The 27,672-nt window shown below is 40.2% G+C and overlaps 2 protein-coding genes across 12 annotated transcripts in view; one reads left to right on the plus strand and one right to left on the minus strand.

Moving 5' to 3' along the window:
• The window catches only part of slc12a4 (solute carrier family 12 member 4), a 193,484-nt gene that overhangs the window by 31,988 nt on the left and 133,824 nt on the right, over positions 1–27,672 (plus strand). The window lies entirely within an intron of this gene.
• si:dkey-205h23.2 (CUGBP Elav-like family member 4) overlaps positions 19,894–27,672 on the minus strand; it is a 105,381-nt gene continuing 97,602 nt past the window's right edge. For all 11 annotated transcript variants that reach the window (XM_037246936.1, XM_037246933.1, XM_037246931.1 and 8 more), the window contains one exon: positions 19,894–26,827. The gene's annotated coding sequence lies outside the window, so the exon portion shown is untranslated. The remainder of the gene's footprint in view (positions 26,828–27,672) is intronic.

A 27,672-nucleotide genomic window follows, 5' to 3' on the forward strand; every position in this document is an offset into this window, starting at 1 on the left:
TTTCAGCTCTAGGCAAACTTTCACTTGCTGGCCACTGGCTGTTTCAGCAGAAAATTAATTTTAGCACAGCATGGCGATTACTGTATTTACTCCAAGTTTGGTCTTTGCCTTATATTAATACCGCAATAGTTTTACAGCAAAATTGTAAAAAGTCATGTACATAGATGGCACACATATGGAATGAGAATGAGCAACTCCTGCCAACTCCCGATCAAGACTTTTGCCCTGATAATGTACCTGCTGTATTTTCTGCAATTTCGCAGCCTTGCGAGGTTAGTTTCTTTCTAATTGCATGTTTAATGGCCCTCGCAACGATGTTGCGTTTTAAGATGTCAAGCGCATCAGGGGGAATCGAAGTCAGATCTCATCAGTCCCCGTAGCTCCTCAGGTGCCGGCAGCTTCTCTTGTCCACTTCATTAGTATCGCTCGGAGGGTGTGAAGACCATAAAACCGCACCTAGCATGAAAACAACGCTCTGATAGCGCCCTCGCTGCGCACTCCTCCGGAATGGGCCATTGGAGTGGACACAGGGGATTAGGCGGACGACAGCGGTGTGACTCTTCTCGGACCGCATTAACAGGACATTAGGACTCATTTCCATTCCGCCGACGTGCAGCCTCCGCGCTGGCCACAAGAGCGAAAAATCATTGTGACCCTCATGCTCCGAGCCTTTCATTTCCTGTTACCATTCAAGCCAGCCTTATCGCTCGCTCTTGCCCTTTCAGCTGCTGTCTTTGCTGTTTCTCTCCTGCCCTTGGTCCCGCACCTCCTCCTTTTCTTCCCGTCTTGTTCCACATCAGCGGCCGAGTGAAGCTTCTCTCCCCACCGTCACGCTTTGCAGCCCATCCCTTAATTACCATGTATTCTTCTTTAGCTTATAAAAAAAAAAAAACGCTGATGAAACCGATTAAATGGCGGCGGGTCTTCGTGCCAAGCTGGATTTGGGCAGAAGGACGTCGAGCCGGAGACAAAAAGTGCTTACGAGAGGAAGAAGAGAGAATGTAAATGGTGGATGGAAATAAGAGGGAACGGCTTGGGCAGTCACCCGTTTGTTGTCTTTTTGTTGTCGGGGTCAGCGATGCTTTAGGTCTCGAGGGAACTTGGGCATCTTATCACAGTGAGCAGACGGCTGGCACATCTTTCTCATTACGAGCCTCTCAGTTATAGATGACTCCCGCTGTACTTCCCCCTCAGCTCCAGGCGGCCTCCTCTCTTAGCGCAGTTTGAAGTCCCGGAATATAGACTTTGCTTGCCTGGCTTTATCCCTCTCATGAACATTTAGTCCTTCTGTCTGTCCGTGTAATTCAACTTTCAAGCGCGACCTGCTGCGCTTTGGAGGAGAAAGTGAATTAGCGCGTCTGGCTTGATTGAAAAGCCTTCTGAGAGAGTGCTGCTTGCCGCTTCATGATAGCCATTCTCCTTGGATTATACGCTGTTGTCGCATGGGCTGGATGCTGTGTGGCTCATTTAGGTTCAAACTCAACATTCCAGTGTCTATATATACTTTTGTTTAGGAGTTGAGAAACAAGACAGAAGTCGGGCGGGCCATACATTCGCTTGTTTAAGACGGAGCCAGCCAAATTAATTTCAACAAGACAAGAAAAAGGGTGTCTAAAGTGTACTGTAGATAATTCTTGGTCCATCGGATAGTTGGATAAAATAATGTCATGGGGTGTCAAAATTAATCGATTACTCAACATCAAAATTGATTATCAAATTGATTTATTTTTATAATGCAGTATACATGTAGATCTGTTTAAGTCAAAATTGTACAAATCCTCTGATTGCAGCTTCTTAAAGGTAACTGTTTTCTGATTTCTGGAGTCCTTCATGAAAGCCTGATTATTGTTTGCGTGTAATCAAAATAACACATTTCATCTGGAAAAACACATTGATCTGTTTCAAAAAGGTTGGGGAGTACATCAATTGTTTAGTTGTTTTTTAAACCTTGAACACATCCAAATAAACAACAATAACTCGTGGGCAAAATGTTTTTATTAAATACACAAACATTTTATCCGTGACTCGATTAATCGATTGAATAGCCGATTCTAAAAATAATTAATAGCGACTAGGCCCAATAATGACAGACTTGTTATGAAACTGGAAACTATGAATTGTGGAAAAAAAATCTCATGTTTACATCTGCTTGTTCTGAAGAAGACATGACATCTATGCGACACGCTGTGCTATACATCCACTTGTCGCTACAACTCATCCAGGCATAAATATTATGATAATACAACAACAGTGGCCCTTGCATACCCTCTGAAAGCATTGTCGCTCTCCTCTGCATCTAATGTAACCTCTAATTGTATACATTTCATATAAAAACAGGACTTAACAAATTACACAGCGCTCATGTGATCTTGTGAGTGCACATCAGATTCCATTAGTGCCAATGCTTCGCAACAAACTGTGCCATTACTGGTTTGTTGTCCTACTCTATGACCCTTCCTCGCCCGCGCACGCCAAGCCCCGTGAGGCTCCCCGCCACCACATTTACATGTTAATGCTGGCAATTTGTAAACATAAATTGAAATTGTCAGGAGCTCAATAGCTTAAATGGAGATAAGTAAACGCATTATTTAAATGCTGTGTCCACTTAAAAGTTGGACACCCCGTTCCATACAAAATCAGCAAATTATTAGAAAGAGGAACACAAGGAGGAGGAGGAGGAGACGAGAGAAGACAAAGAGGATGAAGAAACACAGAAAAGAGGGCAAGGGCACTTTAATTCGCACAGCACGTACTTGCCGAGGGGGTGAGACGATTAGGTTTGTGATGAGAAGCAGCAGTGTGACGGAGAGGGCATGGGGGGGTGGGGGGTGTCAGGATGAGCGAGGATGAGGCAGATGAGAAAGGGGAGAAGCATTATCTCGCCACGCTGTAAGAATAGTGCACGAGTATGGGCGCTTGTTTGTACGTCTGTTTTTTTTATGCACTTCTAAGCGTTACAACGGGGGGGGGTTGTCCTCTCAGGTACCGTTTCTATTGTGCAACTTTTTGAACATTGATTTACTGCGTCGGAATTTGGATTTGGGGGCCAAGCATCCGGTGCGCCGTCTTGAAATTAATTAGTTGATTGTCATCTTTATGAATTAAGTTGCCATTTTGAAGGATTTTCTTCAGTTAAAAAAAAACTAATTGCAAGTCTGAACCCTAAAAATTGGCTTAGTCCTGGTGAGTTTTCCAAACTAACACAAAATTTTGTATGCATGTCTCTCATCAAATAGTGAACAAAAAGTCTCAAGGACCAGTAAAAAATATATATATCACAGCATTTTAATTTTGTGTTTATTTTAGTGTTGTTATGGTTATTCCCAGGGGTCCTACAAAGATGAATTTGTTTGAAATTTAGTTTGTTGCTACCGGTCAACAAAAGTCACAACTGTATAAATGTCCCCAGGTCAAATGGATTTTGCTAAATTGCGTTTTTTTTAAAATTTGTTTTACCTTCCTCATCATGTTGTCTAAAGGTGATCATTTTGAAGACCCACAATTAAAAATAGGATGGGATTTATTGTTTTTAGCATTGCTCAATCTCACATACAGTTGCCCATTCTCTACATTTAAAATAATCATGCTTGCTTAATATTAGCATTGTGTTCAGTTTTTGCCTTACGCATTCACACACATACACTGATAGTTGGTGCTGGGGTCTTCGTACAAGACACGTCATCACTCACACGTGTCTGACAGAAGCCTCTACCCCACAGGCCACTGTATACACACACACACTCACACACAGACATATACACAGATGCGTACATATACACACTAACACCGAAGCAACTTCCCACGGGCCATAAACATACACTATCAGTCAAACATGTTGACGCTGTATTTTAAATGACCTAAAGCTGCAAACGGCTAATATTAGAGACTAAATTGCATCGGCTAGAGATAAACCATCTGGAAAATGGTTGACCTCGATCCATTCCAGAAGACGGTCGATCTGTTCTGAGCCCCCCCCCCCCCCACCCCCCCCTATTTTTATAGACATATGGCCTTTTCCCAGTTGGACTTTTTTTTTAGGATGTCAATAAAATCCAAAATATTGGGGTAATCGCTATGATACTTAAACCCCAGAATTTTTATTACATTTAAAAATTATTAATTATTTTATTGTATATTACATCACTACACTATAAAAGCAGATTATAGAAGAGAGTAAAATAAATAATAATTATCCCCAACTTCTGTATCGAGCAGCTCCCGGTCGATTAAAAACATACTTTACATTAAAATAGCGTCTCTGTGTGGTCCTAAATGAATCCAGCTTAACAGCGATACGCGTGTGCATTTGAATTTAAATGAGCTGCGAGTCGGGGCACCACCTTCATTTGAAAGAAAGTAATTAGCCTTATCATCTGAAGTGAAGAACTTTTCCAACACAGGGGTCTTTATCTCGGCTTTAAAAGGCTTAATTACAAAAGATGGCGACTTGGCAATAGACGAGTGTGTTTATTTATAGTGAAACAATGATACTGTGGGGAATAAACTGCAGCTAGCCGTGGTCAGTAGAGAAAACTACATCTAAAACCAGTTAATTTGTGGTCTGTTTAATTAAAAAGTTGGATCTTACAGTCAAGCATATTGGTCACAAGACACATTTTCCGATACGCTTTCTTCATCGTACCAAGTCGGCCGTGATGCCAAGTGGGTCTGTTGAAATGTGTCAAAAGCAAGAACAGCAACAATTTTTGGACCCAAAAAGAAAATTGTCAAACCATGTCACTTTTCAAAGCTCTATTATTATAGCATCATTTTGTGTTCTTGTGAACAACAATATAAAGTAATTTAAAAAATTCGGTCTATTCATCTTGTTTTTCAGCTGCTTCCAAAGAATTGAACATGCGTCCTCCCGCTGTGTATTGACCTACATCGCCATGCCCAATGTCAAATGTAAAATAACCAGGCTTATTTTTTTGAATGGTGTTGTTATTCTGCACCAACAGTTTGACTTTGAAAGTGGCTGCAGATGCTCGGCGGTAATCATAGGCGGCAAATGTCACCTCACAAAAAAGGAGCAAAGACAAGCTGTTATTACTTTCAGGGGTGAACTGTTGCCTTAGAAAAAGAAAAAAAAAAGCTCTACACTTGAGTGGTAAAAGACCTTCGCCGAGCCCAGACATACAACATTTCGAATCTTACAAATGGCATCATAATGCATCGCGCGGCATATTCTAATTAGTTATATTTTTCAGACGAGAAGCGTTTTCATACAAATATTTATTGAAAGTATGTCAACAACTATTGTGTTAGTGTAGGTCAGCGACGACAAATTAAAAATGGAACTCTCTTGTGACTCAAAGATGGGAAACCAATTGTTTCAAAGAAAACATTATGACTGAATCAATAGCGCCTCTATTGGTCCCGGCCAAGTAATGCACCTCATTTTCTCTCGAAACATTTCAAGACACAGAAAAAAACCCATAACATTTAATTTAATGGTAATTTTGAGCATGCTAGATAACTGTAAAAAATTAAGTAAGCATTATTTCTAAAAAATAAAAATACATTATTTTTCATTTGTTCAGTAGTAACAATGGCTAGTTTATAGGCTGGTATTGAGCCTGGATGCATTTAGCAATACTCACGAGTCTGTCATTTGTTATTGTTATGTCCTCTACAGACGTCTGCTACTCTATCTGTCTTTTGCAAACAGACCAGCATGCCCTAAATAATCCTTCAGGGGTTCCCACGGTGCTTCAATTTGAAATGCAGGCCTGCTCCCGCAAGTCTGTCCTTTTGAAACTAAGTTTGACCGTTCCTGATGTGATTTGTCGCCCCAGGATTGGTATGGCCCGGCCTAATCGGTGGAACTGTTTGCTGGGAGTTGTATTCCGGTGATAAATATCAAGGCGGCATCTGTTGTATCCCTTCTATATGACTTTTGACACTCGGCTTCCTCAATCATACTGTACAGTTAAAAATCATACCGGTTAGGCGTAAATCTGAAAACAGCAACACTGCAGTTATAAGAGGGTGTGCACACCTATGCAAATTGTTGTCAAAATTGTCAAAATGTTTGATTTCAATTCGGTTGTACACAAAATCTGCTTCAAACTTTTGCAACCCAATCCATCAAAGCTTGAACAATACTTGATAGTTTCTTTGTAAGTAACATTACATTTTTGTCATTAAGATTTATAAGAAACTTTCTTTTGTATTCCAGCTTGTGACCCTGCATTTAAATACCAAAAAAAACTTGAAAGATTTTTTTCTTTTAGATGTACAGACTTTGTAGACACCCCAATTTAGCTACACAAAGACTTGACACTACACACACACACACACACACACACACACACACACACACGTAATGAGAAAACAAAATTTGCTCAATACACAGGATGTGTTTACTCCTGTCCTTCATCTCCGAGGTTATGGAATTGTGCTGATAACATCCTGCACACAGCGTTTGACTAATTGGCCACCTCGTATGAGCAATGGCGGCATCACCTTTTGTGATTTCATAATTGTTTTGTTGTCTGCTCGGGGAAAAACGGTCACATAATAACAAAGGTAGACTGCAATTTTCAGACTCGCAACAGCTCAGCCCATTTACCATAATAAAGTGAATTGCATTGAAATAATTGAGATTTTGCAGAAATTGTCTTCATTTCTTGCAAAGTCCAAGTCAAAGTCAAAGTCTGCTTTATTGTCAATTTCTTCACATGTCAAGACACACAAAGAGATCGAAATTACGTTCCCACTATCCCACGGTGACAAGACATAGTACACAATATACATACAAGTAAACAACACAAAAAGTTAAAACAAGAAGGCACAAACAAGTGATGAATAAATAATAAATAAGACTCAACATATTTAAAATGACAAAAAAATATTGCACGTTGGAGCATTATCGTGCACGAGCACTGTCATGTAAAAAACGAGTTTGACATGCCTGCAATCATGTCAAGGCTAAAAGGAAAGCAAAGCAAATCTCACCCGCCACGGAAAATGAGGCCCTACGCACAATGCATCTTCTGCGTTTAGGAAGGTGTGACCCTGACAATGTTTAATGATAGATCACTGGTGTCAAACTCGAGGCCCGGGGGTCAGATCAAGCCCATCACATCATTTTATGTGGCCTGTAAAGGCAAATCATGTGTGTCAACTCAATGTTACTTGTTAAAATACCAAAAAGTACATTTTCTTCCTTTTTAATAACAGTGAGATATTTTTGTTAAAACCTCACTTTCAAAATAATATTGAAAATTGTTGATTTTTTTTTTTACTGAATTATTTTGTATGTCTGTGATAATGAGTATTATTATTTGTAATGTGTCTTATATAGTATTATATATTAGTAGTATGAGATAGTCAATAATGGCCCCATGAGGGAAATCATAACTACGCAACAAAAATTAGTTTGACAGCCCTCTGAACAGATGGATGGATAGCTAGCTACTGTATACTGTAAAAAAATATACTAGATAGTTACTGGATGTGTCACCTGCACCCTAAAGCTGCGCATTTGTGTTTCTCTCAACGCGTTCTTAGAAATGAGTACTTAAGTGTAGATTTCTGTATTAATGGACTTTCCAGTACATTTGGTCCGACGCCAACGGAGCCGATTGCTGAGCATGCCCGCAGGACATTAATTGATGGCTGGGTTACACTTGCTAATAAGCGTCATAAATAACGCTTTAGCAGGCCGAGGGGTGGCGGTGAGCGGGCTGTCTCAAAAATATGAACGGCTGCTTTGACATCTTAATGGAGATCTGAGTGAGATGGGATCACGTGGGGTTGGGGTGGGGGGTCCATTATGGCGGAGCACGGCCCTCCGCAGTTGCGAAACGGTGACATAATGACCCAAATGGCACAGACGGGCCGTAGTGCATCTCGCATGTGTCAGGTGTAGCGTTAATGGGCAGCCTTGTCAACATGCTTGCACCCGCCAACACAGCTGTTGAAGATCCGTCAAAAAGCCTCGGCCCCGCGTCGGTGGAGAGGCGCAGTCGCCCTCCTCAAAGTCACTGATGGCGGCCGTAAAAACCACAGAGCGTTCACTGACGGCGTCATTGATTTTATCCTCAAATTATTGTTGAGGACACGCCACGCTTTGCATACCAATGGCAGGACTTTCACCAGCGGACAAAAGGTGGGGGCGGCAAATGATCCGCAAATCATGGCCACTGCAGAAGTTGGAAGTTGAGCAACACATACACACGTGCATGCAGTTGGCCAAGTTTTACCTCAGCATATTGCAGGCAGAGAGCTAATCAGTGGAAGCGCAGGTTGTGCCAAAACAATTTTTCCGGGGAAGTAAAGCTCAAATTTGGGGATTAAAAAAACAACAAAAACAAGCTGGCACAATAGAAGTCTCACAATAGACTAGCAGCTATTGTTTTTTATGTACTGTACATTTAATATCTTTAAAATCGCTTTTAGCAATGTGCTGTTGACTAAAAATGACATCACATGTGCTGAGGGCCCAGCTACTATTACGGCTCACCTTTTTTCTGTTTGATCATGTGACTTTTGCAAGCTGAGTCGTGTTTTGTTGCTTACTTGAGCCCTCACCTCAAGTGATGTCATTTCCATTTAACAGCAAGTGGAAAAATATGTTTTTAAACGTCATTATGAAATTATTTGTGATTATCATTTATGAAAAAATGTTAACTTTTTTACTGCTGAAAATGGCTAAAGAAGTGTTCCACTGTACAATACTTTAATAGTAAAGAAATAAATCCACTAAATACAGTAAATTAAGTACAATAGACTAGCGGTGTTTAACGTTCAGCTCGTTTAGCTCTTCCAGCAAAGGGGTGGACGTACGCTATCATTAGCCTACCAGCTAACCTGACAGCGGCTTTTGTTGGGTTCTCTTGAAGTTCCGGTGGTGAACGTGCCAACGCTTAGGCAAGTGTCTGCCAGTGATTGCATATTCTGAAGCGTGTGTCCGCCATACATGCAACGTGTGTGTGTGTGCGAGAATATCTCCTGGGGCCTGGTGGGGTGACAGTTGTGCGGCGGCAAGTAGGTAATTAGCATGCATTATTCAAATGAAGGACGGTGGGAATGAGGGTGGGGACCCAATCCACCTGGTTGTCAGGCACCCGAGCTCGTCTCGTTCAGCACCACTTACTTGGCACATTGAGAACATCACAGCGCTTCTTGTCAGTGAATTACCACCCCACGTACATTGTCCCCACCCACCCCTGCGAGGCGACAATGCACCAAATTGACTGAACCACATTATGAAGGAATTAGCCAATATCACACCTTACGTGCGTAAGTCGCAAAGCCATTTCGGACGTTTTAATGAGCTCTTTTACATCAGCCATTTTGACATGATGAAACCATTAATAATTGCAAAGCTAGAGTCAGCAGGCTTAAGAAAAAGTTCATTAAAATGTTGTTAGGGGGTTTGAGCCACTGGAAAATCTGGATACATGTGAACATTACTTTCCGTGTTTTTCCACTATGGCATCATGAGGACCCCAGATTAATCAATTTAAAAAAAATGTTTTTTCTATTTTGTGTTTGACCTTTTTAACCCTTTGGTTAATGTTTGGTTGACGTCCTTCGTGGAGGTCAGTGGTTGAGTGTTGCTCATTTCAACCAGTTAAGCCACAACAATTGTGAAAAGTCAAAATTACGGTTAGGATTAGGGTTAGGAATTCGGCAAATCTGCAAATGTTGAATCAGAAACATGCAGGGGTTCACTGTATTACTCTGGTGTTCCTAATGCTGTGGTCGCCAATTTGATATTCCAAGCATGCCATTGAGTGCCGCTAAATCTATTTTTTTTCCTACCCAAGCCTTTTGGCACATTCTCCTTCCACACTGACCACCAGCTGCTTTGCTCCTCTGCTGCCTTCTCATCTCCTGACTCCATTTAGCCACAGATGAATCATTAGCACTTTAGCCTTATCACCCACAAATTTCCCCCGATCCCACCGCACCTCCACGCCCCCCCTCCCCATCCAGAAGAGGCCTCTGTTTACCAAATTGATCAATTAACTGTGTAGATTAGCCTCCTCAGCCCCTCCTCTTATGTGTTTAGCAGTGCCAATATTTACATGTGTCCGTTGCTCCTCTTCCAAATTCATTCCAAACACATTGCACAAGATGTATGTCCTCATGTGACCCATCACACCCAAAAAATAGAGTGCCTCATCGACTTTTACCTGCTTGCATTAACACACACACACATACAAACACACACAAGCATACAAACAAAACAGTGACAAAGACAGATGATGAGATAAAACTATTTCAATGCGGAAAAATTCCACTTTGTTTTTACAATGCTATGCTCACCAATCACTTTCCAACAATGCCTTCTTGGCCCAAGGTCCAATTCCCAGTGGATTGACTGGCCATGAAATTAGACTGGCATAAACCCTTCACACAATTTACATACGCTAACTCGCCTTTGTTCCAGAAGCTCTACTGGAACAGACTTAGACTACCCTCATGTGACAGAAAAAGGCACTACATGCCAGTGTACCTATGTATGAGTCAGCTGTAAATTGCATAAAAATGTAACATTAAAAATCAGATATATTTGATACACCACAATACAATATGATACAACATTCCGTAATCTTATCTGTCAAATGTTTTACGATATTGACAAACATTTTGTAGATTCTTAAAAATAATGCACATCATGATATGTTTTATTTACATTTGTATTATTTTCAGAATTTTCTACACATTCTCAAATTATTTTATTTCCCAAATATTAATCGACATAAAATATACTGAATGACAATAAAATGGACATATACGAAAAACCACAAGATGGTGCCAAAATACTTTTTTTCTTACAGCATAGACAAACAAATCAACATCCATTCTACCAGCCCTACAAACAAACAAACAAACAAACAAACAAATAAATAAATAAAAGTATATCCATACATTCTCTGAACCGCTTGTCCTCACAAGGGTCACAGGGTGATACATGTAATATTTTACAGTATGAAATTATTGTTTTGTTGAAGTTTTCTAAAAGTAATTCATCCATCCGTTTTCTGAACCGCATATACATTTTTTGAATTTTCAAGCGCCATCCTCTACTTCAGCTAAGTGCTGTGATAAATTGTCGATACACTCCCCACTAAAACAAAATCATATTGCAAGATGAGTCGAATCAAGATACCTACTAATTTTACCTTTCTATTCTCTAATAAGAGTCATTGGTAGAAGTCATAATGCAAACTGAATATGCAAACTTTAAAGTGCGTGTTCTAATAGCCAGTGAAGCCTAGCGGGAGAAGATCCCTATTCATAGGGACACGAGAGAGAGTTTAAATGGTGAGCGAGCGAGCATGACACAGAGCAGGTGGCTTCACCAGCTTGCACTTTCCAAGGACGTGCCGGCTCCGTTCCAGCCTGCTCTCGGGTGGCAGCCTATCATTAGCCGGGGCCTGCGAGATGCCACAGCGTTTGGGCAATTGCGGGCTTTCACGTCCACAAAAGCCAGTCTGCGGGACGCCAGGCGAGGTTGTGGAAAATGGTGGCCTAGTTTAAATGACAAGTTGTTGTGTCCACAGCAAAAGCGTCTGTCGGTGAGGGGGGCTGCCATACAACAAATAGATCAAGTCAGTGTGTCCCTTAAGCCCCCCATATTTTTTTTTTCAATCTGTCATAAAAGTACCGTAATTTTCGGACTATAAGTCGCACCGGAGTATAAGTCGCACCAGCCATAAAATGCCCAAAAAAGTGAAAAAAAACCATATATATGTATATAAATCGCTCCTGAGTATAAGTCGCCCCCCCACCCAAACTATGAAAAAAACCGCGACTTATAGTCCGAAAATTACGGTACTAAAAATGCTAAATATACTCAAAATATCAAGGAACATGATCAGTTATTGAAGGAATTCTGAAAATCAAGTTGTCAAGTGAAGAGTAAAAAAAATAAGAAAAATTTATACTGCTTTTTAAGCACAAATTAAACTTTTATTTTTTAGCCAGTATGTCTTATCAATTACCCCCACAAGTAATTAAACACATGAATCAAGGCTTAATATGTCATGTTCTCGAAATTAAATAAAAAATGAATTAAATTAAAATTAAAATTAAATTATAGAAATGTAAATAAATATAAATATTCAAGTAAAATTAGCATTGAAAATAAAAAAACAATATTGCTGGTTACTACTATTACTAATTTAAAAAAAAATCTGGTGTGTTTTCTTAACTATAAATGGAAACAAATCCTATATTTCTTTAGGAATAACAACAAAATCTGTAGCACTTTTGAGCTCTCTAAACGGTGAATTATTAAAATGTAATTTAATGTAATTTACTTTCTGACTACTACGACTAATACAATACTAATAACTTCATGAATGGTGGTGTGTTGCTGGATTGTTTCTTAATAAATTCTCATTCACTTTGAACTTGAAGCTTTAGTGAAGAAAAAAAAATCAATCCTCCATCTCTGTCTCCCTTGGCAACAGGTTATCATCCATAGTTACAAGGAGCGGTTGCTAGGTGCGTTGCCGAGCTACCGGCCCCTCACTTTGCCGCCGGCGCTACGTAGGAGGCCGCAGGGTCTTCACCGATGGCGTTGAGAGATGAGGGGACGGGTGAAAGAATGAAAAGAGGCAAGACAGTGGTGCAAAAATGCATGCTTGAGAGAGAGTTAGTGAAGGATAATACAACAGCCAAAGTGGGCAATCTGCTAACTGCTGCATTTTATTGTGTAATATTTTTACTAGACTTACTCCGAACCAGAGCCTAATAAATATGCCTAAAGAAATGAAAAATAACGCTGCTATAATGTTCGATGAAGATGTTGACGACTTCGTCCTTTGTGGGTTTTCCTCAGTAGGTTTTGTGAAAAAAAAGTTAAATGTTGGTAAGGAACTTTCTAGCATAGCTTGCTGTCCTCCCTTCAATGAGCACAGCTGTGGTTGCTACACTTCGATAAAAGCGCTATAAACTAAAGGCAACTTGGAATTGAGTAATATATCCATTATGTTATCATCGGTTGGAGAAGATTAATTTATAAAAGAAGTATGTCCCAAAACCTTTCCTCAAATATATTTTAAACACACTGTAAAGCCTTTGGGGATTTCCACCGTTTCATCGCTTTTAGCCACATAAACAAGCTGCCACCATTTTTTTTCCCCTTTTCTTTTTGTCCCCCTTATCATTACTTTCTTATGGCAGATCCAATTAGTGTGTTGATGATAGACACCCAAGGGAGCGCTCCTTCATGCACTGTCCTTGTGTTTTGGTGCTGAAGCATCGGGTTGTAATTCTTCATCTGATCCCTAGGGGGCAGTATGACAGTTCTCAAATTCTGTCCAAGTCTTTTCGACTGCTTCCCTAAGTACACACATCTCCCATCTAGTTCAAGACTACTTTCTACAGTTTCTTTCTGTTCTGAAGAAAAAAGACTTCAACACAATGTCACAGGATGAGAGGCCGACCTCCAAAAGGCTCACTTTGAATGGCGTCCATTTCTTTTTCCTTTGCCCGCGTCTGACATTATTATTATGATGTTAATTCACATGCGAACAAACACACACACCAAAAAAAAAAAAAAAACCTAAACACCCAGTGTGAATTTGCCTCTCAGGTTGGCTGATTGTTAGCATATTTCGCTGGTATTGTGTCATCTGGCGAGGGAATGGAACATGTCGGGGTTGGTTTGAGGTGAGTGCTTTCATGTGCTGAGCTTTATAAAAACGATGGCAAGCTTTCGCATTAACTCCCGCTCGACGTATAGAGTTTTGTCTTTGAAGAATCAACTTTTACACTTGAAACGTATCAATATCCTTCCTGTCTTGGTTATCCCCTTTAAAACAATACCAGACCCATTTAATTAATTGATATATTTATTTATTGGACTGCATTGATATTCTTTACATAAGAGTCCTTGACAAAGGAGAGACCCCTTGTTGGTTGACGGGAATGACAGCCCTAATTGGATTCCAACCCTAATTGAAACATAATAAAAAATGCATCAGTAGACAGCGAAGCGACACTTACCTCATGCAAATCTCTTGATGAATTGACGCGAGGGGCGTAATTGCAAAAAAGAAAAAAAGAAAACAAATACATCAATTTTCTTTTCTTTTCTCCTTTCTCGGAATAGCGTCGATTCAAATCAACCTTGATCGGATGCTGCATTTACACTGTGAAGCGTTAATTGCACACCATGCGGAGGAGGGACACAAAAAGCTTGGTTGTTGTTTTTTTTTCCGTTCTTTTGTTTTCACTGAGTTCGTTGGCTGCGGTTTGCATCAGTTTACTGAGCAAAGATAATGCAATGGCCATCCAGCAGAGTCATATACGGCAGAAAACATATTTCCTTTACAAGCTATTCTGATCATGCTGCTCAAGGAGACTTATTGTCTATCACTGTTGTCATAGCAACAGGTTAATAAGATTTTTTTTTCCCCCCACCTCAGTTGCCGCACAGGTTGCTAAGATACCAGCAGCATCTTGCACCCGGCGGGCCGATCCTCAAACAACCTTTTTTGATGAAAATGAACTTTAAACTTACGCAGTAATGTGAAACGAGTTGTAAAGCAAGACAAGCGACCGCACGGACTATGCTGGTAGAGGGATGACAACAGATTGTCCAAATCCGACGACCTCACGAGCGGGTTGGCCCGTGTCGAGAGCAGCGCCGGCCAATCGGCGGCGGCCCGCTTCCTCGACGCGTGCGCGGGGAAACCGAGGGCGGAAACAACCCAAGTGTTGCCTCCGAGTTGCATCAGCTCCATTAAAGTGGGGGCCCGCCGCAATGTCTCTTTACGAGAGCCGCTCTCTCGGAGAAGAATTAGCCTCACTTCCCCGCAGTGATGGGCCTTTTTATGAACCACACTGGCATCGTGCTTGCCAGCTCCTGCAGGGGCAAACCGCTGTTAAATCGCCAGGAGAAATGCTTTTGCGGATCTCTTTGTTGCTTGTAAGGTGATGCAATAGCACAGCTGGCTTCATTCATTCCTCCGAGAGACGTGAAATCGGATATTAAGGACAGCCGTAGGTAAAAGTAATGACGGTGACTATTTGTTGTTGCCGTCGTCTTCTCCGGTGAACTTTTATTCTGGTGCACCAACTTGACACCAGAGTAAGCAATGAAAGAAAGCTCTTTGGAGCTGTGCTCCTTTTATGACTGAGTTTGTTCCTGCTCGTGTCTCGAGTTTTGGTCACGCACATTAAAATGGATGTTTTTCGAACCTCTGCATTTCTGCACTTTCGGAATTTAAAAATTTAAATTTTTGGGCTACAAACTCATCTATAGGCTGCTTTTGTTATCGGGCCAAAGATATGTCTGATATTTCTCTGGCGCCCTCTTGTGGAATGAATGACTGGAGTGCGAAATCTATCGGAGACCAATTCTTTGTGTGTTTAATATATTTGGGCTATAAAAATGATTCTTATTTATTGGTTTTTGTTATCCCCTTGTGATCTTCTGTTACGACATCACAAAAGTAGCCACAAAGCCAAAGAAAATGCAATAACCCTCTAAATGGATACTGAGCAGAAGTCGTGTGACATTTTGTCATTCCTGATAATGTCATATTTTATTTACTTTGTGTCACACGAAAAGAAGGTCATCTGAGTTCACTATGGCAGTGACGGAGATCCTTAATACAACCAGTCTATCCATTAATTCTTTTGTGAAGATGTTATTTCATGGTCCAATTACTACTTATTTTTCATTCATTACTCGACTGTAAATAAATCACGTACCGTATATTGTCAATTAAACAAAAGGAAACAATCTAGTGTAACGCCTCAGCGTCTCTGATTAAAAGGTCCGCGTTGTGCTCCACGGTGGTCCGAGTTCATTCAATCTCTACCTTGATTACTCTATCGGACGTATTGATTGAGGGGCAACTTTAATGACCGTATTATCTCAAGTGTTAATCAGGTGCCGACAGACTGGACACGCGCTTACAGTACATGCAGGCAAAAGCCTGCAGGATGAGCACCCACTCAGCCTTGCAGAGTTTTTCTTTTTTAATGGGAGGCTTCTTTTCAATCTTCTCTTCCAGTTTTATCACCCGATGAATTACATAGGAGTGAACAACGAACAAACGTAGAGTCATTTTGTCTGTTCGTATAGCTTGCGCGCAACTTTCATAAATTTAGAGCCCATTTTAACCCTGAAAAATATTACCCTTCGGGAGTTTTATTGGGAATAGGAACGGGGGACTCTAGTTTGCGCCGGAAGGTAATTCAGAGTTGTCAAACATTTGACTCAGTCCAAAGGTTTACAAAATTCTAATAATTTCAATATAATAATTATATATATAAATATATATATGATTATATTGAAATTATTTGAAATTACTATATATATATATATATATAATTATTATATTGAAATGATTAGAAATGGACTGAGTCAAATGTTTGTCATGTTATTTTTAAACCCAACTTTGAACCTTCATTTTCAATTTCATTATGACATTTGAATTCTAATTACTCAAATTAATCAGGACCCTCCGTGCAAGCCAGAACCATCCTTTGAATCCCTAAGACCTGATTTTTCATCTCAACCACTTGTAAAATTGGGAACACTGATTGGAAGCCAAACTCACCTTTAAAGGTCCAGACAAATGTTTCTGTGCATTTTCTTTCCCTGGAAGGATAGAAACTACGGTCTGCATCATTTCTGATGAGTTGTAACGGGAAGCTTGGCGTGATTGATCAGTAAAATAGTCACAATACATGCAACATTATCAGGCTCCTTTTACCTGTGACCCCAATGAGGACAAAATTATAGATGGGCTTGTGCGTTAGCACAATATTCTTGATCTGAATACGTACACTGTCCGCATTTTCCCAGGTCGGCCCCAGCTGAGTCTCTTCTGCGTCCACCCTCCCCCTCCTGCATCTCTGTTTAATTATCTCCCTTTTCCATCCTGCCCTCGTCAGGTCTCATCAATGCTTCTTAATTTCCATCAATACCTCTGCAGCACTAAGGTCCCCCGCACCCGTCCAATCGCCATGGCAACCCTCACCTCCGACAACAAAGAGCTCCATAAGACACGGGCGCTCTGTATTCCCCTTGATTAGATATTGATTAAGCTTTTGTAATACATAATGGGATCCCGGGGATTCTGCTGCCTTTGCTTACCGACGTCTTGCGCATGCTTTCATTTAGTTATAATCCTTTGTTACTCTGTGAATCTGCATGTAATGAAATTGGAATTTGTCACCCATTTGTCGAGAGTTTTCTCCGCCCGGGGACCTCGCCGTGCACAAAAGCCTCTTGGGAGCACATCGCAATGCATGCAGGAGTCTCATCTATGCATCATCTCCAATTTAAGTTCTGACCGTGGCTGGGTTTATGCTTCACTTGTTGCGAGCTGCTTCACCATTAAAGCGGAGAATAGTAAAGAGGGCCTTCTGGAAAGTGCACAGGCTTCCGAGTGCTTGAGTGTCCCTAATGGATGCACTGATAGATTAATGGACGATAAAAGTCAAGCGCTAAATGCGCCATAAGTGACAAGTGATAAGTCAATGTGGTAAATATTTGCATCGGCTATAGTTAAGAAGTTGAAAGGTCGTTATTCAGGATTACCTTGAGACGAGCGATCCGACGGTGTAATGAAACACGGGGGAATGAATTTCAAAGAAATGCTCTTGGGCACATTTGGCTTATATTGACGTTAGCATGGGCCTCAAACAAATCATAAATGGATGACGATTTCACTTGCGGTATCATAAAGCAGTTTTACTCGTAATGCTGCTCAAAAATTCAAATGATGACGGTTCTATCTGACACTAGATAACTTCATTTTGATTTCAACAGGATGCAAAACTAACTTTCCCAGAATCGGCACAAAGGCTGAATTTAAATGACACGGTTCAAGGGACACTTTTTCAAATATCTCATCTCCTTCATATGTGGAACAACTTGGATGGTCTAATTAAAATTGAAGACCATCTGTCCTAATACAAATATCACGTGCGTTTTTTCGTCCTCTGTTACATTTCGAAACCTAGCAACTTCGTCTGTGTTGTCGATTTATTGAGAAAAAAGGAAACATGGAAAGTTAAAAAGCGAACACCGTAAAAAACGAGTGCATCAATTCATGATGTTATTAAATTTCGTCAACTGTATCACCTTCAAATCACACTGACTCTTACTGTATCAGAACCGGTGTGAATCGTACCACAATTGAAGAAAATTGCATCATAAATGGAGTGAATCGAATCGTATTATATTATAATTGGTAAGAGGCCGATTGTAAATTCAGAAAATTGCATTGGAATCAAAACGATAAATAGCATCACAATGACAGTCGTCACAAAGCGACTACGTAAAGCCAGCTCTCCAAAATAAGCCATAGGAAAAATCCGTCACTCCTTTTTGTTACAAGTCAAACACGGATAAAGACAGCACTCTGTTCCTCTGTCCAATCCATACTCCTTGATTATCCCCAACTCCCAAAGATTGGAAAAATGGAGCTGTCAAAAGGGTCTTGTTCTGTGTCCCCCCCCTCCCTCCTGGAGACAAACAAACAAACCGCCCCTGTTAGCATTTTTCATTCAGCTTCAGGGGCCACGCCGTAGATTGAGTATCGACATCGGTTGGCCATCGAGGCTTACGGCTCAAAAGCAACAGTGGAGGGAAATTCTCCCGGGGTTGCAGATTCAATCGAAGGGACCAAAATAATTCAGCAAGACTCACTCGAGGAAAAATCCAGTTTGTCATGTGGAATCATGGATCGCCTTCCCTCACAATGGAGAGGCTCTCCAGAGACTGGAGCGCGGGAATCGAGACGTGAATAGCCGAGAGTTAGTGGCCTCGTCTTTGGCCTTTTTTTCCCCTTTTTTTATCACCTGCAAATTTAGCAACCGTAAATCTGTTTCCACACCAATGCCATGGCCCAGATACACCACGGAGGGCCATAAACAAGAAATTATGAGCAGTGTCTCAGGCATGCTTTGGTCATTGATGTCCCCTGGGGTGGAACACCCCATTCAGGGAACAATAACTGTCGAAGGGAGTTTAGATGTTTCCACCGTGATGGGGCAGTTGTGGCTGAAGGAACTGGTTGATTTATATTTCGCCAAGAACCGGCAAATCCTACCTACCAACCTTGTGGTACATTAGATGAGCTCCAAGACTCAGGCCTTTTTGGAAGGTTTCTCCTGTTCTTGACTGACTTGCTTGATACAAAGCATTTACGTCAACCGTAATTTAGATTCACAATCAATTCTAACTGGAAAATCAGGAACCTGCCGGCCTAGCCTGACCTCTACTTTAAATGTTAAATATTGGGATTATTGAGTAAGGAGGAGACAAAGGGCCATTAAAAGGAAACTAAACAAAAGCTTTCAATGTGACCTTTCTTCTCCTTTGCCATGCAGTCTACATCAATAAAATGCAGCATGATTAATCAATTGACCTCCCACTTGTTATGTAGGCGGGGACCTATTGCACCTGGTTCTCAGTTCTGCGGTAATGCCACAATAACGAGAGATGACGATCCATTTCCCTTTAATCAATTCATTCTGCTCTCCTCCCAATCTCCCTCACATTTATTATGCTTTGTTCGCCCCTTTTTTTCCAATGACTTTCTACTGACTAATTCATCTGATTTAGTATTCTGCCGTGTTAGTCAATGACATGTCTGACATGCAAGACAAGTGACGTAAGTGTAAGTGTTTGCGTGTGATAATAATCAGACTTTAGACCAGCTAAGATCAGGTCTAAGTTGTGGCGCAGGTGGTGTAAGGAGATTTTGGCACACCTAACAATTGGCTGACAATAATTAGACTAGACTTTAGACCAGCAAATCAGGTCTAAGTTGTGGCGCAGGTGGTGTAAGGCGATTTTGGTGGCTTTGATCGAAGTAGATATGTGGTGGATCCGATTTCATTCTTAAATATGACATCAACCTCTGCAATATGAAAGAATAAAAAGGACAAAGCGGGTGATCATTTTTCTACAGGTCTGTGCTTTATTTTAGTCTAAGCAGAATATAATGAACTAGAGAACTACAGCGTTCAGGAGCACTATGGGGAGGATATCACTCCAAAACCAGGGGAATCGGACCAGAGCCAACATTGATTCAAATTACATCTCTGTTTCAAAAATAAATCAAAAAATGCTATTTGTTCGAGTCATGGAATTGTACAATTTCATTCATTGCTAATTTGTATAAATGCATGAAAATGAATGAATAGGATTAGCAAAAATGGGAATGACTCATGATAGAAAAACCCATGAGGCAAAAACTACTAGTGTCTCAGTTTGAGCTCTTTGAAGGCTCTGATTGGATTCTCATTTGGCGCAAACTCAGCCTTCTGAGTTCTATATTTTGGTCCTGGTAACCAATGGTGATGGAGATGTTCTCATTCATGCAACGGATGGGCTTGAGGTAAATTAAACAGCAGGTTTCTTTGACTTTTGGGATTTGGTGTCTCCCCATTTTTACAATACAGGGTGTCCAAGCAGTGTTCACAGGTAGTACCGCGAGAGACGGAGAGATAGACAAAGAGGGTGAGAAGGTAGGAGAGAGAGAAAGAGAGAGAGGGAGAGAAAGAGAAAGAGCAGTGGGGAATAAGCTAGGTTTAAGGCAGAACTCCCTCGTCACATTGGCAAATCAACATCTCCAGTGTATTGCGGTTGGGAGGCAAAACCCTCGCCACAACATATGAGAAAGCAAGAATGTAAACACAGAATAGATGAGATGTGACAAACCACCAGCCCTTAAGAAATGAAACAGAATCAAACAAAGACAATTCATCCATAGCTTAATTCCAAGGTTACAGCATAGGTTTTGATGTTGGTGGGTTTTTGTTGATTTTGCTGTCTTTCGTGGACTCCTTTTCCACAGAGGACAAATGGAAACGTCTAACAAGGGTATAAATGCTAAACTTTTTTTTTTTTTAATAAAGGCCGGCTTATGGGGGTGAGAAGTCTGCAGGTCCCCAAAAGTGACATAAGCAAGAAAGAGTGTTTCCTCCTTGATTCCACTTGACCAGTAACCATAAGTGCATTTTGTCCAGTTTATTATTGATCCAAGAGCTGTTAGCATGCGGAATCTCTTAAAGATTTTTTTCCTTTTTTTCTAAATACATATGCAGCCTGAAAAATATAAATAAATAAAAAAATCATAATCATAATAAACTTCATGATAATGAGTCCATCCTAGCTCAGGAAAACATTGGAGAAATCACCAATTTTCCAACATGAGTATAAAATCCTTGTGAAACACTGTACAAGAAATAAAATTATTGTATTATCTATTCATTTTTTTGTTAAAATTACTCCTTAGGTTCCTTCTCTTTATTTGACTGAAATAGATTATTTAGTTTTTTTTTTTTTTAGTTTTTTTTTTACCTTTTCAACATGAGATATTGTACGTAAGCCCATAAAGAAGGCTGAACAAAATTGAAAAATAAGCTATATTGTATGTACAAGAGAGATGTAGCAGCAGTGTGGTCAAGAGTCATGGAAGGCGACATATTTCTTCAATAATTTGTCACTTCCTCGTCCCCTTCTTCTTCTTAGGTCCATTACTGCTTTATAATGTTTCAAAGCAGATTAAGAACATGAGCTGGAGTTCTGGTATCAATTTCCACAAATCTACAACACGTCCCCATGATTCACTGCAACCATATCCAAACTAGGGTGGACTTAACCTCTTGTGTTACTTATGCCAGCATTTGGAAAAGTAAGACAACTTCAAAAGTTGAGGGACTGAAAAATGACCCGCAGATCCCAGCACTGCTGCGGTGTATCAAATGACATCATTGTACCAGAGAGTGGAGCTTTTCAGAGCACACTACTGTACAATCTCTCTAATTTTGTATTTTATAGGCTATTTACATGAAGAAATAACACAAAAACTGCTCGTTATCGTACCGAGTCAAGCATGATCGATCGTACATCCCTCGTGACTTTGTGCATTATGGTCTTAAACTATACTGTAATCTCGTTTATTGTTAAACTCGTGACTGCTTGATAGGAATTAGATAGTTCATCGCCATCACAGTAATGGGATGCGATCTCCCATCTCAGGGTGAGGCGGTGAGGCGAGGCTCGGAACCTCTCCACTAATCATGACATCATCGCGCCTGATGCCCTGAGTATCAGGAGTGATTTGGAGTTTTCAGGTTTCAGCCCCCCCCCCCTCTCGACGACCACCACCCTGTGCCTATTTCCATCTAAAAAATCTCATTTCCACACCAGTAACAACTGGAGTGAGATGACGGAAAAGATCAGTCTGGAAGCAGCTCTCAAATGAGAAGCATTAATTTTTCCCTTCTGTCCCAACAGGTGACTTTAATCATCGCTAGACTTTCAGTCAATTACATTTCACTTCCTTTCCTTGACAATCTCTACTATTTTAGGGTGAGTGTTGGAGACTGGTTGATATGGCCGACATTGGTTAGAGAAGATCTCAACGGTTAAAGGTGCACTTCTAACTAGAAAATATATAAAATAGGCAATACTTTGGGTTGTGTCCACATGGACCTGGATATTTATTTTTATGAGCTAAATGGGCTTGATAAAATTATTTTATTTTTTGTAGGGTAATTAATCTGATGAATAACAACCTGTCTAATGTTGGTGATGATCCATATAAGAGAAGTTCCAACTATAGGTCTTAAGGGGTTCTATTCACTGGTGGAGCTAGAGGTGGGGCTACTGGGGCATTGCCCCACTGAAATTTGTTTGGACCACCCTGGTGCCAGGCCAAATAAATGACTTTTGGGTATTCCCCGATTTTCCAGGAAATTATTTCCCATATTTCAGCGTTTTCTGAAGAATAGTTTGGGTTAGTCATTATTTTTTGTTTAGCCGGACCCTCCTGAGTGTCCACAAAGTTACTTGGATATGCTAAATGGCAGAAGTGTGCTTTCTACTGTGGTGCTGGTTTCTGTACTTTACATCAGATTGATGCATGTTCCATTAATTAAAGAATTACTCTGCCTCATTAGAAGGCTACACTAATTACTTACTCAATTTGGCCATTGTTATTAGTGAGGCATTTTCATTTCTAATTGGGAATAATGATCTCTGTTGCCTTGTCATAATCATGAAATGCTCTTTTAGGTTGAAGTTTGAAAATATCTATAATGGTTACTTTGGGTTTTTTTTTCATTTATTTTTTATACCTGTGTACACATGGACACATCTTTTGTCATTTTGAGTGACTCAGACTCAGAGTATGAATATTGCATCATACAGATAGATGTACTTTTCGGTGGGAAAAAAAAACCTGCCCGGCTTTTTCTGTTTTTACTACCCATCACTTTAAAAAGTGTGTCCTCAAGGGAGTAAAAAGTAATACAGACTATCTTTGTTGAAAGTTTCCAGCTGCCTATCTAACGCTTTCATTTCACCTCGCTGTAGGATATTACATATCGTAAATTCAGCACTGGTTAGTCAGCAACGTGATAGGCTAGCGTGGGTGTCAGCTCACTCGGGTGCACAACCTGCCACTGGGAACTACAATGGCATCCTGCGAGAGTCGTCTTGTGAGGTTTCGTGATCGGCATGCGCTGCGATGTGAGGCCAAAGCAAGCACGGGAAATTTCATTGCTTATGGAACATTAGATTTGCCATCAATTAGTTCTGCCTCTTATGAACAAGAAACACTTTGCAGAGCACTGCTTTGTTTGACTCCCTGCTTCATGATAGCAAATCAAAGACGGAGAAATAGGACTGCATTTTCTCATATTGTGGCCGGGGATGTTTATTCTTTCAACTGCAGAGAGTACAAGGAATTGATTTTTTTTTTAGAGGTGGCTTTTGTTTGTTAGGCAGTTTTTTTCCCCTCGTCTGTAATTTCCTCAGTATCAGTGTTGACAACTATTGCTACTGGAAGAACTTTCTTTTTAAACTCAATCATAAATATTTACAGATGCTGTCTGCTTTATAGGTGTGTTGTGGGAAAATTGTGTCAGCCCTGGGATTATATGAGGTGTCCATTTCAGGTTTAGTTTTTCAATTAGATGCCACATTTTTGCAATGATTGTGTTAGGGTGTCTATTAATCAATGTTTTGTTCCTCAATCTTTTTGAATTAGAAGGAAAATCGGCCTCATAGTTATGTTATCTTTGTATGACTCCATAAAATGTCAAATGAAAAATATTATGGAGTCTCCACAGTTCAAAAATTATTATTGATGCACTACAATCGTGGATTAACTTTTGCTGAAATTTTGGTCCATCAATAATATAAAACAGTTTGAGCTACGACATGAAAATATTTTATACCACATCAGCTATCTTGTCTTTGGGGATATTTTGGCAGTGTTGCTAATCTCGGGCCAACTCTCAAATGTAAGGGTAGGCACAAACATCATTTTGGCTAATCTTTCCTGTGTCATCCGAGGAAATATCCGCCCCTACTCATCATTTGGTCCCTGTAAATATCCTGGTGATATTTCTCTTTTTAAACTGTTGCTGGATAAAAGCTGGTGATTACAGTGCAATAAGGAGGACAGGGGATAATTGATATGAGCAGAACTGAGCAAAGGGGTTTTGACACTATCTTGGCAACTTGTGCTTTATCACAATGAATATACAAATCTGTAGCACATTGTCAGTTGTTTGCAATAAATCTGGTTTACGTTTTATTCTCTTGAGAGACAATGAGATTTAATACTCCAACTGTTTTGGACCAAGCTTTCTGAACGCTTTAATCCTATTTTTTTTTGTGGGACCCGCAGAACAGATATATGGTGCTTGTCACCAGGAGCTTGGTTACACCTTCTATTTTTATAGTGTTTGGGCTTCATCCTCGCAGCATTACTTTGAAGGATGTTTACTCACTCCCTCCCTCCCACCTCCGTTCTTCTTACTGCCTGCCATCCACTACTGTTGATCGAATCGTTGCGACGTTCCAACCGAGCAAATTGGGGAACGTTCAGAGCCAGAGCTAATTTACAAGTTGGCATTTTATGACGGACTGTGTCTTCAGCTTTTTTGGGGAATTGACATGGATTGTTACCAAAAAAGTAGGTCGAGAAGCATGTTCACAGTGGAATGTTTCGGATGTGTAATTCTGTTGGTCTTATTATGTCTTAACATTTATAGGTAGTTCATATAATAACATTATTGGTTCTTTTTGAGGGGACGTTGGACACAACTATACAACTTATTTTATGTTTCCACCAAGCAGTATTGTTCAGTTCAGTTCGGTATGGATGGGAAATTATTGTGTGAGTTTTTATGACGCAACCCAACATTCTTTCAGCAAACAGCAGTGGGAGACATGAATTTCAGGTTCGTAGCTTTCCGAAATTTATTTCCACGCATCCTCAAAGCTCAACTTAGAAAAGACGTTTATTAGTCGTCCCATTACATGTCCATGTTGTTTATACAGAAGATCGAACAGGAAAAAATATGGCTTACAAATCAGATTTATTTATAGATACTGTCTGCACACAGAACTGGGCCCTAATTTATTTAATTATTAATTAGTTAATTGTGGCTGCCTCCTGGCCGTCAGTGTTTACAGAACCATACCGTGGCAAACTGAACGATACCACTTGGTGGAAACTTTAGTTTTCATTCTTCTGGCAGTTTCAGTAGCTTTCCTGTTCCCTCAAAATCCTTGTATTATTTGCCGCCCTTCATTGAACCACTTTGCTTTTCACGTTGCGCAATACAAAAAGGGCCAGAAAAAAAAAATCCAAAAGGCGCCCTCGGGGGTCCGTGTTGCTTGGTCTTTTACAGTGGATTGTCGCTTGAACGTAAAGGCTAAGGAGGAGCCTTCAGTGTCTGCACTCTGTCTAGCGCAGGCACAAGTTAGTTCATTCTTTTGCCCTTTCCGGGAATCAGTCTCTCCTTTTTGCGGTGCCTTGGACATGGTGATGAGCGCAGTATCCAGTGTCGTAAACAGCACTGTCCATTGTTAATTTCTTCTTGTCCTTCACCATTGCAACTTCAAGTATTTTTTAACAACAGGAAAAATGAGCAAATCTACATTTTTTTTTCTTTACCCACTTCACTATGATACAACTTGGTGCCCGATTAGCATCCAGAGCAAACAAAAAAAACAGCCCCTACACTACAATTCCATGTTTTTTTTTTCTTCAATACATAAAGTCCATTTTCTTTTATTACAGTAGGCCACTGGATATTGATTTAATGATTTTTTTTGTTACTTTTTTTGACTAAGAGTAATAGTTGTAGCTACAAGGTATGAGTTTTTTTAAATATATATTTATATATTTATATATTTGTTTAAAAAGCGTTTTTTTTTTTAGTCCTTTGGTCCCTATTTCCTAAGGAATGATGCATGTAAATTATCCTGGATTCTTCCTCTTCTTTGTCATCATCATCCATCCAGTGCTCGGTCGGCCCTGTCACAGAGCACACAACGTCTGTGTAGGCACAAAAACCAAAATGGCAGCAGGCTGGTGTGTGTACGTGTTTGCTTGCATGTATGTGTGTGTATTTGCTTCAGTACTTGAATTGGCATTTGCACTTATGTACAATGTTTTTTTTTGTAATTTTCCTTAGCTATAGCATCTTGTTTGTATGCGTGTTGATGGTATGCATGCTTTGAGCATAATGAGTCTATGAGTGTGTTTTTTTTTCTTCTTTTCAACTCATCATGTCTAAAAAAGAGCAGCAAAAAAGTTGGTCTTTGCAAAAAATCTGCTTCCTACGGATGCCTAAGCCAAAAATAAATTAATTCATAAATAAAAGAAACAGGGATTGATAAGACAAAAAAAAGGCATTTGCCAAAAAATGGAGGAAAAATAAAAATTGGGATTCTTCACTCAGTCACCCAATCTTCCAGTGGGATTCCAGTGGGATTAAGGGACCACCTGTCCGTCGTGATATGTAGAAGAGCAAGGAGTCTTTGACTGCACTTGTGGAAATAAGGTGTTGTGGGCCCTTCATCCTACGACACACAGAGCGAAAAATTTTATCGCACAGACTGATTGACGAGCATGACATGACACACAAATGGGAGGGGGTAAAATCAAATTTGTATAATTATGAACTGCTTAACTCATTCAGTGCCAAAGACGGCTATAGACGTCAAAGATATTAACTGGGTTTATGTAGCAAAGATTTGTATCACCTTCTTAGTTATTTTCAACCATCTTTTCTCCTTGCTAGTTAGCGATGCCTTTGTGCGGACGATACATCTGGCACATCTTTTTTAGTTATTTCAGTTATTTGTTGGCAAGAGCCAGCCCATGAGACACCGCTCTTGCCTTTGTGTTGACACATTACAGATAATGTATCCATGCGCGGGAGATTTGGACATAAAAGATCTAGTTTATCTCTAATATGTTAGGAGCTATGATGTGGGTGAAGAAAGGCTGCGATATCACAGCAAATTGCTCTTCGAAAGAGCGAACATGAAAGGCCGCGACTCGCCGATGCGAACTCGCTGCCAGACATTCTTTGTTCTACCGTCTGCCTTCTGTAAAATGAGCTTGTTATCGTTCATAATAGATCTACTTTTTAGATGTTAGTCAAATCCAGGCCTGCCATTAGTGGCACACCAACGGTTCTGATTATGGATTCTGATTTGGAGGCAAGCTGTGACTTGAGCTCTATGTCTACCAAAGCACAAGATCAATGTATTTAATGGGGTTTTGTTTTATTTTCTATGCTAACAACATCCGGGAATAACTTTTGTTCATGTTACCTCTAAGTTTATTGTTCTAAAGTTTGTACAGTTCTAACTAAATATGTCTGAAATTTGGTCGAAGGGTTCGTGTCATGTTTTGTATT

This window comes from Syngnathus acus, chromosome 3 (genome assembly GCF_901709675.1).
Source record: "Syngnathus acus chromosome 3, fSynAcu1.2, whole genome shotgun sequence".
Classification (NCBI taxonomy): Eukaryota; Metazoa; Chordata; class Actinopteri; order Syngnathiformes; family Syngnathidae; genus Syngnathus; species Syngnathus acus.